General features: G+C 44.0%; 1 non-coding gene across 1 annotated transcript; it reads left to right on the top strand.

Moving 5' to 3' along the window:
• The first annotated feature begins 15,015 nt into the window (after positions 1-15,015).
• On the top strand, positions 15,016-15,087 carry TRNAQ-CUG. The gene has a single exon. It is a non-coding gene; the product is annotated as a tRNA-Gln (tRNA).
• The last annotated feature ends 234 nt before the right edge of the window (positions 15,088-15,321 follow it).

Below are 15,321 nucleotides of genomic sequence, written 5' to 3'. Positions count from 1 at the left end.
GTTTTAATGCAACAATGGTATGAGATGCTTCCATTTTATGGCATGTATGTCAGCTCTTTGGTGTTTTTTTTTTTTTTTTTTTTGAGACGGAGTCTCGCTCTGTCGCCCAGGCTGGAGTGCAGTGGCCGGATCTCAGCTCACTGCAAGCTCCGCCTCCGGGTTCACGCCATTCTCCTGGCTCAGCCTCCCGAGTAGCTGGGACTACAGGCGCCCGCCAGGTCGCCCGGCTAGTTTTTTGTATTTTTAGTAGAGACGGGGTTTCACCATGTTAGCCAGGATGGTCTCGATCTCCTGACCTCGTGATCCGCCCGTCTCGGCCTCCCAAAGTGCTGGGATTACAGGCTTGAGCCACCGCGCCCAGCCTCTTTGGTGTTATTGATGAGTGTTATTCCAACATGTAAATATACTACAGTTGATAGACAATTGGGATATTTCTAGTTTTGGCTATTGTGAATAAGGTGTTTACAAATATTCTACTATGGGCCTTTTTATGGACCTGTGCCTTCATTTCTGTTGAGTATAAACCTAGTAATGGAGTGGCTGGGTTATGAAGTAGGTGTCTTTTTAACTGTATTAGAAACTACCTGACAGTATTTTAGAATGGTGGCACTATTGTATTCTTTCCCTCTCTCTCTTTTCTTTTTCTTTTTTTTTTTTTTTCTTTTCTTGAGACAGAGTCTCACTTTGTCACCCAAGCTGGAGTGCAATTGCAGGATCTCCATTCACTACAACCTCCACCTCCCGGGTTCAAGCAACTCTCCTGCCTCAGCCTCCCGAGTACTTGGGATTACAGGAGTGCGCCACCATGCCTGGCTAATTTTTGTATTTTTTGTAGAGACGGGGTTTCACCATGTTGGCCAGGCCAGTCTTGAATTCCTGACCTCATGATCTGTCTGCCTCAGCCTACCAAAGTGCTGGGATTACAGGCGTGAGCCATCGCACCTGGCCTATACACAAACTTTTGTATTAGAATAGAAAAGTTGAGAAGATAGTACACAGAATGGAGTAAAGAGGATGGAATGGGTTTTCAGAAACCAATTCTCACTTTAAAGTTGTTTTAATATCCCTAACCCCCAAAGAAAAATGTATATTCTCCAAAGATATCCCTTTATTAAAATATGCAGAGACAGTGCAGGATAAAAGAGCATATACTAAACTTCTCAGAACGTGTGTCTGGAAGTGGACAGGGGAATGGGAGTGGGATGAACACAGAAAAGAAGGAAAGACAGTAAGGGCCTTGCTGAGAGCAGCTACCATAATGGGCCCTGAGCTAAGGTACATGATTACCTTCTTCCTGTGCACCTGAGATCTAACAGAATATATTGACTAATCCGGGATATGGAATTTCAAAAACACTACAGGAAAACAAAAAGCTTACCCAAACAGAACAGTCTAGTTAAGAAAGGCAGGAAGAGATTTTATAAACAAAGCAAAAACACAGAAATCATACAATGAGGTGGTGAGAATGAGACTAACCTATGCCCATCATCTCCAACATAACACTAATTACTGCTCGTGATAATGCATTTAAGTATCTCATATTGGATAGAAAAGGAAATGCTGGCTCTAATGTTTTTTTTTTTTTTTTTTTTTTTTTTTTTGAGATGGAGTCTCACTCTGTCGCCCGGGCTGGAGTGCAGTGGCCGGATCTCAGCTCACTGCAAGCTCTGCCTCCCGGGTTTACGCCATTCTCCTGCCTCAGCTTCCCGAGTAGCTGGGACTACAGGCGCCCACCACCTCGCCTGGCTAGATTTTTGTATTTTTTAGTAGAGACGGGGTTTCACCGTGTTAGCCAGGATGGTCTCGATCTCCTGACCTTGTGATCTGCCCGTCTCGGCCTCCCAAAGTGCTGGGATTACAGGCTTGAGCCACCGCACCCAGCCTGGCTCTAATGTTTTAATGGCAGAAAAGGATTAAATATTCAAAGCAGTGCACATTATTATTATTATTGTTATTATTTTGAGATGGAGTCTTGGTCTGTACCCCAGGCTGGAGTGCAGTGGCTCAATCTCGGCTAACTGCAACCTCTATCTCCCAGGTTCAAGGGATTCTTCTGCCTCAACCTCCCGAGTAGCTGGGACTATAAGTTGCGTGCCACCACGCCCAGCTAATTTTTTAATTTTAGTAGATACAGGGTTTCATATTGGCCAGGCTGGTCTCGAACTCCTGACCTCGTGACCCACCCACCTCGACCTCCCAAAGTGCTGAGATTACAGATGTGAACCACCACACCAGGTCAAGAGCAGTGCACATTATCTTTAGCAAGCTAACGCAGAAACAGAAAACCAAACACCATGTGTTCTCACTTATAAGTGGGAGCTGAATATGAGAACACATGGATACGTGGGGTTGAGGGGCAAGGACAACACACACGGGAGCCTGTTGGAGGGTAGGGGTTGGGAGGAGGGAGAGCATCAGGAAGAGCAGCTAATGGATGCTGGGCTTAGTACCTGGGTGATGGGATGATCTGTGCAGCAAACCACCATGGCACAGGTTTACCTGAGACAAACCTGCACATCCTGCCCATGTACCCCTGAACTGAGTAAAAGTTGGAAATAAAAAAATTTTTAAAGTCAAGAAAACAACAACAACAGCAAAAAGAGTGGTGCAAATCTGTACCACGCTCATTATAAACAAAAGAATGAGAGTGAAAACATGAATATCCAACAAAAGTAAACAGCAAAAAAACACTTTATGCTAGCTAGAGGAGTAATATCCTAGCATCTACCTAGAGTCTAATGGAGCTGTTTTTCCCTGAATTGGCGTCCTTGGGTGGCTTACCAGGGTGAGGTGAAGGGAAGAAATCTTGGCATGAAATGTCCATTTCTTCCCTCTTGTTTAGGTCTCTGTAAGGCATAAGAAGTTAAAAGCAAGATCTGATTCATGGCATTTTTCAGGCACTCAAAAGAGGTGTAGGAGGAGGGAAGTTCAATTATCACCCTGGTCTTCTGGAGTATCCCAGGCAGAGTCCCAAGAGTTCAGCTTTTCAAACTCAAGTTCCTGGGTTCTGAAGGCCTTTTTTGAGAAAAGTACTGATGTTTATGTCAAGGTTGGGAGGCTTGAGAGGCACCAAGCAATGGGGAGGCAAAGAGAACACATCAACAAGCAAGGCAAGAACTTTCCACAGGCTCACACTGGATACAGGACCAGAGACAAAAAGCTGGGTGAATTTCTGGTGTTTTCCTACATAAGTTTGTTACCCAGTTGCACAGAGCCTACTCAGAATAAGGCTTTTTCAAGTCAACTCTTTTAATGTGAAGCCATAACTTTGTGGTGTTGCCTGATGCAAATCTCCACCGTGAGCCTTTGCTCTGGGTGTCTCTTTTGTAAGTCACATCTTGCAAAGAGAACATGGTGAAAATCTTGACTCCTTTACCGAAGTCTGTGTCTTAACTGTTTCTAAGGCTGCAGAGCTCGGGGTCAGGAGGCATTGGCGGTTCAGTGGTAGAATTCTCGCCTCCCACATGGGAGACCTGGATTCCATTTCCGGCAAATGCAGCGTCCTGTCTTTGTGCCCTGTGGTTTTTACATTTACTTACTGCCCAACGCTAACAAAGAAAAAAAAAAAGGAGCGGGAGGTGAGGGAACCACGGTATAGTCCTCGGGTTCTTTCCGTAGTGGAATTTCTTTTCCTTTTATTAATTTATTTTTGTTTGTTTGTTTGTTTGAGACAGAGTCTCAGTCTGTCACCCAGATTGGCGTGCAGTTGCATGATCCTGGCTCACTGCCACCTCCACCTTCCGGGCTCAAGCGTTTCTCACGCCTCAGCCTCCCAAGTAGCTGGGATTAGAGGCACGTGCCACCATTTCCTGCTAATTTTTGTATTTTCAATAGAGACAGGGTTTCACCATGTTGGCTAGGGTGATCTTGAACAACTGACCTCACATGATCCGCCAGCCTTGGCCTCCCAAAGTGTTGGGATTACAGGCGTGAGCCTGGCCCCAGAGCGGAATTTAAGCAGAGATTTGCAGAGACTCTCCTTGAAGCAGCCTGTGGGTCTGGTTAGTCTCTGCGTTTCTACGTATTTGGCTCTAAAACCGGCACTACTTTTATCGTCTCTGCTGCTGAATCCCTGCAGTACAAAGAGTCAGCTGGTCACTGATTCTCCGCCTGGACCTTGGATAGACCATTGGAGCACATTTTGCGAGGGAGTGCGGCTCAAGAAATGACATTCTCGAAAGGAGAGAAGCTGTGGGGTTGGGCGGACACACGCAGTGATGGGGAACTGGAACCCAGGAAAAGAGGAGGCGTGTGGGGAGGAACCCTCGTGCAGATAAGGGGAGCTGCAGAGAGGGGTCTCGGACCTTCTTGTCAAGGAAGGCCCAGTCTTTGGTGGTCTCGGCAAAATGAAGGATGGGCCCCGAGTGGAAAGCAGCACGTCCCCAAAACTCATTTCTATCACCCCTGTTTGTTTTACACTCCACCAGGCAAATCTTCTGTCCAAGGGTTTCTTTTTAATGCTTCTCTTGAAGCAGCGTGGTGGGGAGGCCATGGCAGTCGTTAGCTCTGGAGGCCTGGGGAGGACACTCTGAAGAGGAAAGTCCCGCAATTATCCAGTTTCACCCTGTTTTCATCTACTCTTTTCCTCAGCGAAGCTTGTATGGGTCCCGATGTCACATCACAGCTGCTGCATTGGTGGATTAAGAGCCGCTGACAAATCTCTTTCGCGAAGGGGTAAGAAGCGCAGTTGGCCCAGAGCCATGGAAAGAGACGCAAGAGCAGAACCGAAAATACTTTCCTCCCTCTTGTTCTCTCTCTGCTATCGGTGAACATCAACTTTCCACACACACCAGTTCAATACTGCCTTGGTCTCTACAGGAGGTTTACCATTTTTTACAGTTCCCGTAAGCCATGTTTTCTTCTCGCTTCTACAGTTCTTCCAGGGTTGAGTTTCAGGAGCTGGTCAGCAGTCCAGACTAGTTCAACACCCTGGTTCAAAACCATTTGTCTGATTTTGCAACTAGGGTGAAGCTTGCCTCCTAGACCGGAGTTAAGACGTGTTCCCTCGGCTTCTTTTTTTTTTTTTTTTTTTTTTTGAGACGGAGTCTCGCTCTGTCGCCCAGGCTGGAGTGTAGTGGCTGGATCTCGGCTCACTGCAAGCTCCGCCTCCCGGGTTCACGCCATTCTCCTGCCTCAGCCTCCCGAGCAGCTGGGACTACAGGCGCCCACCACCTCGCCCGGCTAACGGCTTCTATTTTCTAAAGAGAATTCGTATAGTCTCTTCCTTAAATGTTTGGTAGTGAAATCATCTAGACCTGGTGCTTTGTTCTGGAGGGTTATTAATTGTTGCTTCAATTTCATTAATAGATAGAGACCTATTTAGGTTATCGATTTCTCTTTGTATGCGTTTTGGTCAACTTTATCTTTCAAGGACTTGGTCCAATTCATCGAAGTTATCAAATTTGTGAGCAGAGAATTGTGCATAATAGTCCTCTACTATCCTTTTAATGTCCACGAGATCAGTAGCAAGGGTCATTGTTTTCTTTTTCTTTTTTTTTTTTTTTTTTTTTTGAGGCGGAGTCTCGCTCTGTCGCCCGGACTGGAGTGCAGTGGCCGGATCTCAGCTCACTGCAAGCTCCGCCTCCCGGGTTCACGCCATTCTCCTGCCTCAGCCTCCCGAGTAGCTGGGACTACAGGCGCCCGCCACCTCGCCCGGCTAGTTTTTGTATTTTTAGTAGAGAGGGGGTTTCACTGTGTTAGCCAGGATGGTCTTGATCTCCTGACCTCGTGATCCGCCCGTCTCGGCCTCCCAAAGTGCTGGGATTACAGGCTTGAGCCACCGCGCCCGGCCTTCTTTTTCATATTAGTAATTTGTATCTTTTCTCATTGTTTCTTGGTTCACCAGCTAAAGGTTTTTCAATTTTATTGGTCCTTCCAAAGAACACTCTTCAGGTTTTGTTGACTTTTCTCTATTGATTTCTGGTTTTCGATTTCCTTGATTTCTGCTCTAGTGTTTATTGTTTCTTGTCTTCCACTCACTTTGGACTTGATTTGCTCTTGTTTTCTTTGAGTTTCCTAAAGTGTAAGTTTGGATTATTGATTTTAGATCTTTATTTGTAATATTTAGTTTTTGAAAATCCATTATTATTTTACTTTCTGTGCAGTAATTTTTTTTAGTATAATAGAATTTTGTTCTTGTTAAAATTTCAGTTTTATTTTATGTACCAAGTGTACATGTGTAAGATTGTTACGTAGATATATTGGACCCAGGTAGTTGGCATAGTTTCCAATAGCTAGTTTTTCAACCCACTCTCCCTCCCTCCCTACCTCATGGTAGTCCACAGTGTCTACGGTTCTCATGTTTATGTCCTTGTGAGTTCAATATCTAGGTCCCGCTCCTAAGTGAGAACATTCAGTATTTCATTTTCTGATTCTGCATTAGTTTCCTCCAGATTATGGCCTCCTCCTCTATCCATGTTATTGCAAAAGACATGATTTCATTCTTTTTTATGGGTGTGTAGTATTCCATGTTGTGTATGTACCACATTTTCTTTATTTAATCCACCAGTGATGGGCACCTCGTTTGATTCCATGTCTTCGCTATTGTGAATAGCCTGGTGATAATCATAAAAGTGCATGTGTTTTTTTCTTTTATAAATTTACATTCCTTTGTGTATATAACCAGTAATGAGATTACTAGTTGAATAGCAGCTCTGTTGTAGTTTCTTTGAGAAATTTCCAAATTGCTTTCCACAGTGACTGAACTAATTTACATTCACTCCAAGGGTTTGTAAGCTTTCTCTCCACAGCCTTATCAGCATCTGTTGGTTTTTGACTTTTTACTAATGGCCATTCTGAGTGATGTGAGTGGTATCTCATTGTAGCTTTGATTTGCATTTCTCTGATTATTAGTGATGATGAGCATTTATTCCTGTGTTTGCTGGCTGCTTGTATGTCTTCTTTTAAGAAGTGTCTGTTCATGTCTCTTTGCCCACTTTTTAATGGAATTTTTTTTCTTGTTGACTTTTTTTTTTAAGTTTCTTATAGATTTTGGACATTAGATCTTTGTCAGATTCACAGTTTGTGAATATTTTCTCCCATTCTGTAGCTCGTCTCTTGACTCTGTTGATGGTTTCTTTTGCTGTGCAGAAGCTCTTTCATTGAATTAGGTCCTACTTGTGAATTTTTGTTTTTGCTACAATTGCTTTTGTGGACTTGGCCATAAATTCTTTGCCACGGCTGATGTTGAGAATGATATTTCTGAGGTTTTCTTCTACGGTTTTTCTGCTTTGAGGTCTCAGTATATATTATATCATTGCAAATGACAACCAGCCAGAGACTAAGCATTACAAGCCAAGAAAGGGAACTTATTGGTGACCAGGAAAAATGTCCAACAAATGAAAATTAGTAAAAGAGATTCCTGGGTGTCTTTTATTGTAAAGCATGGGGCATTGTTGTCTGCGGAGTTCAGCAAACTTTTTCCTTAAAGGGCCAGGGAGATAGGAAGTATTGTAGGCTTGTGAGCCAAGAGGCAAAATTAAGGATATTGTGTAGGCACACATATAACCAGGAAGAAAAATTTCTATACCATTTTCATTGATAAGATTCTAAACTAACAATAGCAACTGAGTAGAAATTCTCAGGTGGTAAACGTTCTTTGCATTGAGAGCCTAGGCTCAGCTTTCCTAGGATCCCTGGTACAGCCCTCCCTTTCCACCCCTCAGGCTGTTTCCTCCCTGTTTTCCTCATAAGAGTTCCCAGCACTTTGGGAGGCCGAGACGGGCGGATCATGAGGTCAGGTGATCGAGACCATCCTGGCTAACACGGTGAAACCCCGTCTCTACTAAAAATACAAAAAACTAGCCGGGCGAGGTGGCGGGCGCCTGTAGTCCCAGCTACTCGGGAGGCTGAGGCAGGAGAACTGGCGTAAATCCGGGAGGCGGAGCTTGCAGTGAGCTGAGATCTGGCCACTGCACTCCAGCCTGGGCGACAGAGCGAGACTCCGTCTCAAAAAAAAAAAAAAAAAAAAAAAAAAAAAAAAAAAAAAGAGTTCCATACAAAAGACCTACTACTCTGAGAAGCAGTGAAGGTACTGCTGGGGCCCACCAAAGCTACACAAGTCAAAGAGTGGATGGCCTTGCCCTAGCTATGGCTCAGATCACCTTTGCAGGATGATATCTTGTTGGGAGATGGTCATCAGAGCCAGGGCCATGGAAGATGCTGCCGGGAGGATGAGAGGACTGGTGCCCAGAGGGAGAAGTAGCCAAGCAACTCTGCATTCAGCCTCACAAAAATCTCAAGGGGATGTAGAAATGGAGACAGGGCGAATGGAAAACTCTTTCAAGCAAGGTTTTGGGATCCTGAACTGATCTCTGTTTTTCCTCCTACAACCTGCCACACATGCTATTTTCTCACTTCTGTGGATGAAAACTAGCATCCTTCCATATGCTCTGTCCAAAAATCTTTGAGTTTTCTTTGACTGCTGATCTTTCCTTCACACCCTATAGCTGTTTAGTCAAGAATTCACATTAAGATGAGCAATCAGGTGTGGTCCTTAATCCACACCATCCTTTCCCCCCAGTTAATAAACCTTGTAAAGCCATTGTCCTGAAAAAGACAGTAGGATTTCCATGAAATTGCACAGTTTTAATCTTTCCTGGCTACATGACTCATATAAGAGTACTGCCTCTGTTTGCTACCATTTCCCCCTATTTTTATTTCTTACCTGTTTGACCTGCATTCTTTCCCATAAGCCAGGCACTTCAGCTCAAGTGTGCTTTCCTAATCATAGAATTAGCAATAATAGCAGCCTTATTAACAACTTCTTCCTGACCCCACCACCAGATAAATGTCACAGGATTTAATAAGTAAAGAATTGTAGGATCGCTGGGCATAGTGGCTCATGCTGGGCATAGTGGCTCATCCCAGCACTTTGGGAGGCTGAGGTGGGCAGATCACTTGAGGTCAGAGTTCAAGACCAGCCTGACCAACATGGAGAAACCCCGTCTCTACTGAAAATAAAAAATTAGCCAGGCGTGGTGGCACACACCTGTAATCCCAGCTTCTTAGGAGGCTGAGGCAGGAGTGTTGCTTGAATCCGGGAGGCGGAGGTTGTGGTGAGCCTAGATCATGCCACTGCACTCCAGCCTGGGCAACGAGGCAACGAGAACTAAACTCCGTCAAAAAAAAAAAAAAAAAGAATCATAGGATTTTCCCTATTGCTTGGTTTTATAAAATGAATTGTTTTCCCCTGAATTCATATGTTGAAAGCTTAATCCCCAACTTGACTGTATTTAGAGATATGGAGGTAATTAAGGTTAATTAGGCCATAAAGTGGGGCCCTAATCTGGTCAGAATGGTGTCCATATAGGTCAAAATGGTGTCCATATAAGAAGAGGAAGGGCATCAAAGAATCTTTTTCTCCACATAGGCACAGAGGAAAGGCTATGGGAGCACAAAGCAAGAAAGTGGCCTTCTGCAAGCCAGGAAGAGAGGCCTCCTCAGAAACCAACTCTGCTAGCCCATCGATCTTGGACTTTTGGCCTCCAGAATATTGAGAAAATAAAAGTCTGTAGTTAAATCAACCAATCTTTGGTATCTTTCTATGGCAGCCTGAGCTGACTAACACTTTGGTAGGTGGGTGGCATTTACCTGATTGGGCTACATTATGTGAAGTTAAAGTAACTTTAACAATAGACACCATCTGATTTCATTGTATAGATACTGTGCCCTTTTTTTTTTTTTTTTTTTTTTTTTTTTTTTGAGACAGAGTCTTGCTGTGTCACCCAGGCTGGAGTGCAATGGCGCGATCTCGGCTCGGCTTACTGCAGGCTCTGCCCCCCCGGGTTCACAGCATTCTCCTGCCTCAGCCTCCCGTGTAGCTGGGACTACTGGCAGCCGCCACCACGCCCGGCTAATTTTTTTTTTTTTGTATTTTTAGTAGAGATGGGATTTCACCATGTTAGCCAGGATGGTCTCGATCTCCTGACCTTGTGATCCGCCTGTCTCGGCCTCCCAAAGTGCTGGGATTACAGGTGTGAGCCACCGCGCCAGGCCAATATTGTGTCTTTTGCACTGATATTGCCTTTTTTAATTGTATGTATATTGATGCCTGGGCCTAGCATTACAAGACCAGTCAAAACGGGAAGAAAGAAAAGAAGTGGGAGCCGGGCGTGGCCCTTGAAAATGGGACTTGAAGGTGAAGGTTGCAGTCAGTTGAGATCCTGCGACTGTACCCCAACCTGGGTGACAGAGGGAGATTCTGTCTCAAAATAAAAAAATACATAAAATAGCCGAAAAGAAATGACTGTGTGTTTATTCTCACTTTGTCTTGTTTTGTTGTATAGTATTTAAATAAAAGATTATTTATCCTCGCCGGGCGCGGTGGCTCAAGCCTGTAATCCCAGCACTTTGGGAGGCGGAGACGGGCGGATCACGAGGTCAGGAGATCGAGACCATCCTGGCTAACACGGTGAAACTCCGTCTCTACTAAAAAAAAATACAAAAAACTAGCCGGGCGTGGAGGTGGAGCCTGTAGTCCCAGCTACTCAGGAGGCTGAGGCAGGAGAATGGCGGGAACCCGGGAGGCGGAGCTTGCAGTGAGCTGAGATCCGGCCACTGCACTCCAGCCCGGGCGACAGAGCGAGACTCCGTCTCAAAAAAAAAAAAAAAAAAAAAAAAAAAAAAAAAAAAAAAAAAAAAAGATTATTTATCCTCATACTGAATTTCCAAAAGCGATATTTGCACTTAATATTTTGTTAAATGATGGAGAGAAAATTTAATTGTCTTACTTTGAAAAGTTTGGCATAGGTTCTGTCACATTTTTGATGCTTTCAAACGCAGTTCTGTCATTAGAATGCTGGCAACTAGTTACATGCAAAGAGTATCCTAACCACTTTAATACAATGGTTTGAAGCGCTGCGGGCAGTAACTACTGGACACCAAATCACAGTGTTTTTATTGGTGACATGTTAGAGAGAAATAGAAGTTTCTGCAGTACAAATGTCCTATTAACTAATCCTTGTGCTATTAGCTTACAGGGCTTTGACTCCTGGGTCTGAAAAAGACACCTACTCTTGCTAAATCTTGAATATTGACACCAATCAATGCCTCATCTTCAGACCCTGGGGAAGATGACAATCAAAATGAACTGCTTTCATGAGAAACAGAACCAGAAGTTGAAACCATTTAATCCCTCTAGGCCCAACAATCCCACCTGCCCCCTTTTCCACCTCATGCCCCCTCTTCCTCTAGACAGAAGAGGTGGGCACATGAGAATTGTAAGGCCGGAGTTTGAGGGATAAGTTTAGTTCAGAGACTTTCTTTTCTTTCTCTTTTCTTTTCTCTTTTCTTTTCTTTCTTTCCTTCCTTCCTTCCTTTTTACTTTCTTCCTTTTATTTTTAATTCCTTTTTACATTTTTGGTAGACACAATGTTTCACCATATTGCCCAGGCTAGTCTCAAACTCCTAAGTTCAAGTGACCCACCCACTCTGGCCTCTCAAATTCAGAGATTTTCTGTAAATTAGACATTACGCTCAGAAGCACACTGATGCAAGGCCAGCAACTGGGCCCATGTATTGGAATAACAGGGTTTTCTAGAGCATTCATCTGCTTTTTCAAAGAAAAGTATAAAAGGTCATGAAAGATTTTTGAAACTCTTTCCTTATGGTTAAACTGATTATAATTAAATTTGTGTATAAGGTTTTATTAAAATTATCTTTAACATTGTAATACACCACACAAAGGTAAAATTTAGTTTTTTCTTTTGATCAAAATGTTTGTGTAATATTAATAATAGGTAAAATATTTTTGCTTACCTTTTGGCTAAACGACTGACTATTTTAAGGTGACCTGTGATCCTATTTTGTGACATCAAGTCTCTCGAAACTTGGATATTTGGCAAACTTTCTAAGAGTAAAATTTCCATATTAAGCCTTTTGGACCTCAAATTAACTTTTTGGATATTAGGTTCTATAGATATATTAGGCTTCTTAGGCTTATTTGTTATGCTAGAATTATGCAAGAATCATTGTCAAATCTGAAGTGGTGTTTCACTTCCTTTGGGTTCTGTTGACACAGGTGTGTTGTTAATGTGTGTTCCAGGATTGTATGAGTTCTGATATGCTGTCAGTAATAATTATGATTATTATGCTAAATTGTGTGCCACAGAAGCAACCGAATTCCCTTGTCAAGTGTGTCTATAACTATGGCTGTCTTAAGGCTTTCGTCATCCACAACTGTTGTTTGCTTTGATTCTTCTCAAAAAGTGACTTATAATCAGTTACAGTCCAGGCCTTGGTTTTTTGGAGAAGTCCATGAAAAGGACTCTTGGATGCAGGTTTCAGATAACTTTGGAGATCGTGCCGTTGAACTAAAGAGAAAATTTCCAGGGCACTAATAGAAAGGCTGGTGTGTTCATAGAGATTGCTAGCCCAGTATGAAGCAGAGCAGGAGTTGATTGCATGGATTAAACTAAAGGAGGACTGAAATAAGTTTTTATGGCCTTTGTTTGTTTGTTTGTTTGAAACATTGTTGATTCTTCAGAGTCTGGAGAACTTTTTTTCTTTTGAGCTATTTATAGCCTGCAACAATTGAGTAGAATAGTCTTCTAAACAGAATTTGACGCATATTTTTCTCTGCGGAATTTCTCCAGAATTTGTAAACTGAATATTCTTAACTCATGACAATGTGTTTGTTTGTATAACTCAATAAGATTCTGTTTTCTTTTATAACCTGACACAGGTGGAGGAATTGGTAATTTTCCCAGGGCTTTGCCTGAAATGGCGTTGTGAAATGTTCTAGCAAAGCCCATTTAGGAGAGCCTATATGAACAATGATTCTTGCTGCACTTTGGGTAATCAGGCTAAGTATATGGGACTGAAGCTTCTTTTGCAGGTAGGTTGGTCCTGCTGTGTTTTGTCTTTAGTGGAAGTGGGGAACTGGAGAAAGGAAGATGCTGTTTCAGGAGAAACTACAGTATTTGCTTTCCTTCCTGGGTGAACGTTTGATTCCTGGATGGCCATGCGGTCACCCATGGTGTGAAGCTGCTCAGGATGCCCCTTCTCTACATGACGCAGACAGAAAGATGAATGACCAGATTCCCCATGATTGAGGAAATGAGAAATAGAAAGTAGGGACTCAAATTGATGCAATAGTCCCACAGACAGTGTTTTTGGATAGACGTAGAAATGGACCCTTCTGGTCTTAAAGCTTGAAACTTACATTTGTTTTACCTGAGTTCCTTCCTCAGGAAAGGACGCTCAGGCCTCTCAAAAAGCATCTTAGACCTGAAACTTAGCAGATCACAGCCTCCAGACAATAAGATGTCAGACCCCTCACTCATCAAGAGTGCTTCCTCAGCCCTCCCTAGTTCCTCTTTTCCCACCCACAGTTACATTTCTTCCCTGCTAAATAAACCCCTCAGTTCCGTTGATCAGGGAGATTAATTTGGAACTGATCTTCCATCTCCTCAGCTGCAGCACCCATTTAATGCCTTCTTCCTTGGCAATACTCAAGGTCTGAATGATTGGCTTTCTGTGAGCTGAGCAGCACGGCCTAGACCAAACACCTGGCCTTTCAGTAACAATACATGTACACTTTTGAAGACCGCAATGAATGGGTCATGAGATATTGAGAAATTGGAATGGCATTAACTTGACCAATTCTGAGAAAACACACTGTGCTTAAATGTTAGGGCCCTGCCTCCTGACCTTGACAGTATATGGTTGATTTTGAGTTATAGCAGGTGAGTATGGCCTGGTTTGAGTGTTTTATAGAAATGTAAAACGTGGCTGACTGCATTTATTTTAAATCCAAAAGATTTCCATTTCTGGTGAGAAAATTTTATTAAAACCAACCAAACAAACAAACATAGAAGTATATGAACAAGACAATGAAGGATTCACTGCTTCCCAATCTCATTTGATTGCTGTCTTCTGTTATATACTACAGGAAGGAAGGGGGCAAGGCGCCCAGGAAGTCCCATGTCCTGTTTTGACAATCATCTGGCCTCCTTGGGCAAACAGAAAAGAGGGAAAGCAAAAAGAAAATAACAGAAATTTTGCAGAAATTTCATCTCCAGTCTGGGTGTGGTGGCTCACACCTGTAATCCCAGCACTTTGGGAGGCCAAGGTGGGCAAATCACTTGAGGTCAAGAGTTCAAGACCAGCCTGGCCAACATGGCAAAACCTCATCTCTACTAAATTTACAAAATGTAACCAGGCATGGTGGCCTACGCTTGTAATCGCAGCTACTGGTGATTACAATCACTTGAACCCGGCAGATGGAGGTTGCAGTGAGGGGAGATGGCACACTGCCACTGCACTGCACTCCAGCCTGAGTAACAGAAGGAGACTCTGTCTCAATGCAAAGAAAGAAAGAAAGAAAGAAAGAAAGAAAGAAAGAAAGAAAGAAAGAAAGAAAGAAAGAAGAAAGAAGAAGAAAGAAGAAAGAAGAAGAAGGAAGGAAGGAAGGAAGACGAATGAGGAAAAGGAATGAAGGAAGTCATAATTCCGTCCCTAATTCCTCCCTCCCTCTTGCCCTCCCCCCTTCGCTCCCTCCGCGCCCTCCCCCTCCCCCTGCCCCCCCCAGCCCTCCCCTCCCCCCCCTCCCTCCTCCCCCCCTCCCTCCCTCCCCGCCCGTCCCTCCCTCCCTCCGCCCTCTCCCTCCCCCTTCCCCCCTCCCTCCCTCTCCCGCCTTCCTTCCTTCTTCTCTTCCTTTCCTCCCCCCCTCCTTTCTTCCTTTCTATCTCCTTCCTTCCTTATCACTAAAACCTAGAGAACAGAACTACAGAATCTGCAAGAAGCAAGTCGGAAGAAATTTCACCTCAGCACAGGAAACTCTATAAACAAGGCTTCAGGGGCTCTTCTCTGGCCCTAAACCCACAGCAGATTTTTGCCTCATTTTCCGGGGTGCAAATGAAATGATAGAAGTCGATCAAAGGAGAGAGCAGAGAGAAAGCAAGAAGGATGGCTCCTTCCTGCTGCTCCACCTTCCTCAAGTGGAGTGACATGGGTGGGTGGGAACTATTGCTACTTATTAGGAATGCAGATGCCTCTAGCAAATTTGCACTGTGAGGTTCCATGGTGTAATGGTAAGCACTCTGGACTCTGAATCCAGCGATCCGAGTTCGAGTCTCGGTGGAACCTTTCTGTTTAATTAGGACGGTAATGCCGTGTTTTATTCCCTAAATGGGATGGGGATTCCGCTGACGTTCAGAAGCTCTGTGCTGGAGGACCTCCGTGTCCCTTCTGCTCCCCCTGTCCGAGCCTCGCGATGTACCCCGCACTCTTTGTCCCTTCTTCGTCTCCCTCTTCGGTGTTTGGGGTCCCAGAAACCGGGTTCTCACATTGGCCCGGACTACAGGGAAATCGCCGAATCAT

The sequence above is a fragment of the Rhinopithecus roxellana genome, chromosome 8 (assembly GCF_007565055.1).
Source record: "Rhinopithecus roxellana isolate Shanxi Qingling chromosome 8, ASM756505v1, whole genome shotgun sequence".
Lineage (NCBI taxonomy): Eukaryota > Metazoa > Chordata > Mammalia > Primates > Cercopithecidae > Rhinopithecus > Rhinopithecus roxellana.
This window is presented reverse-complemented; position numbering and strand designations above follow the sequence as displayed.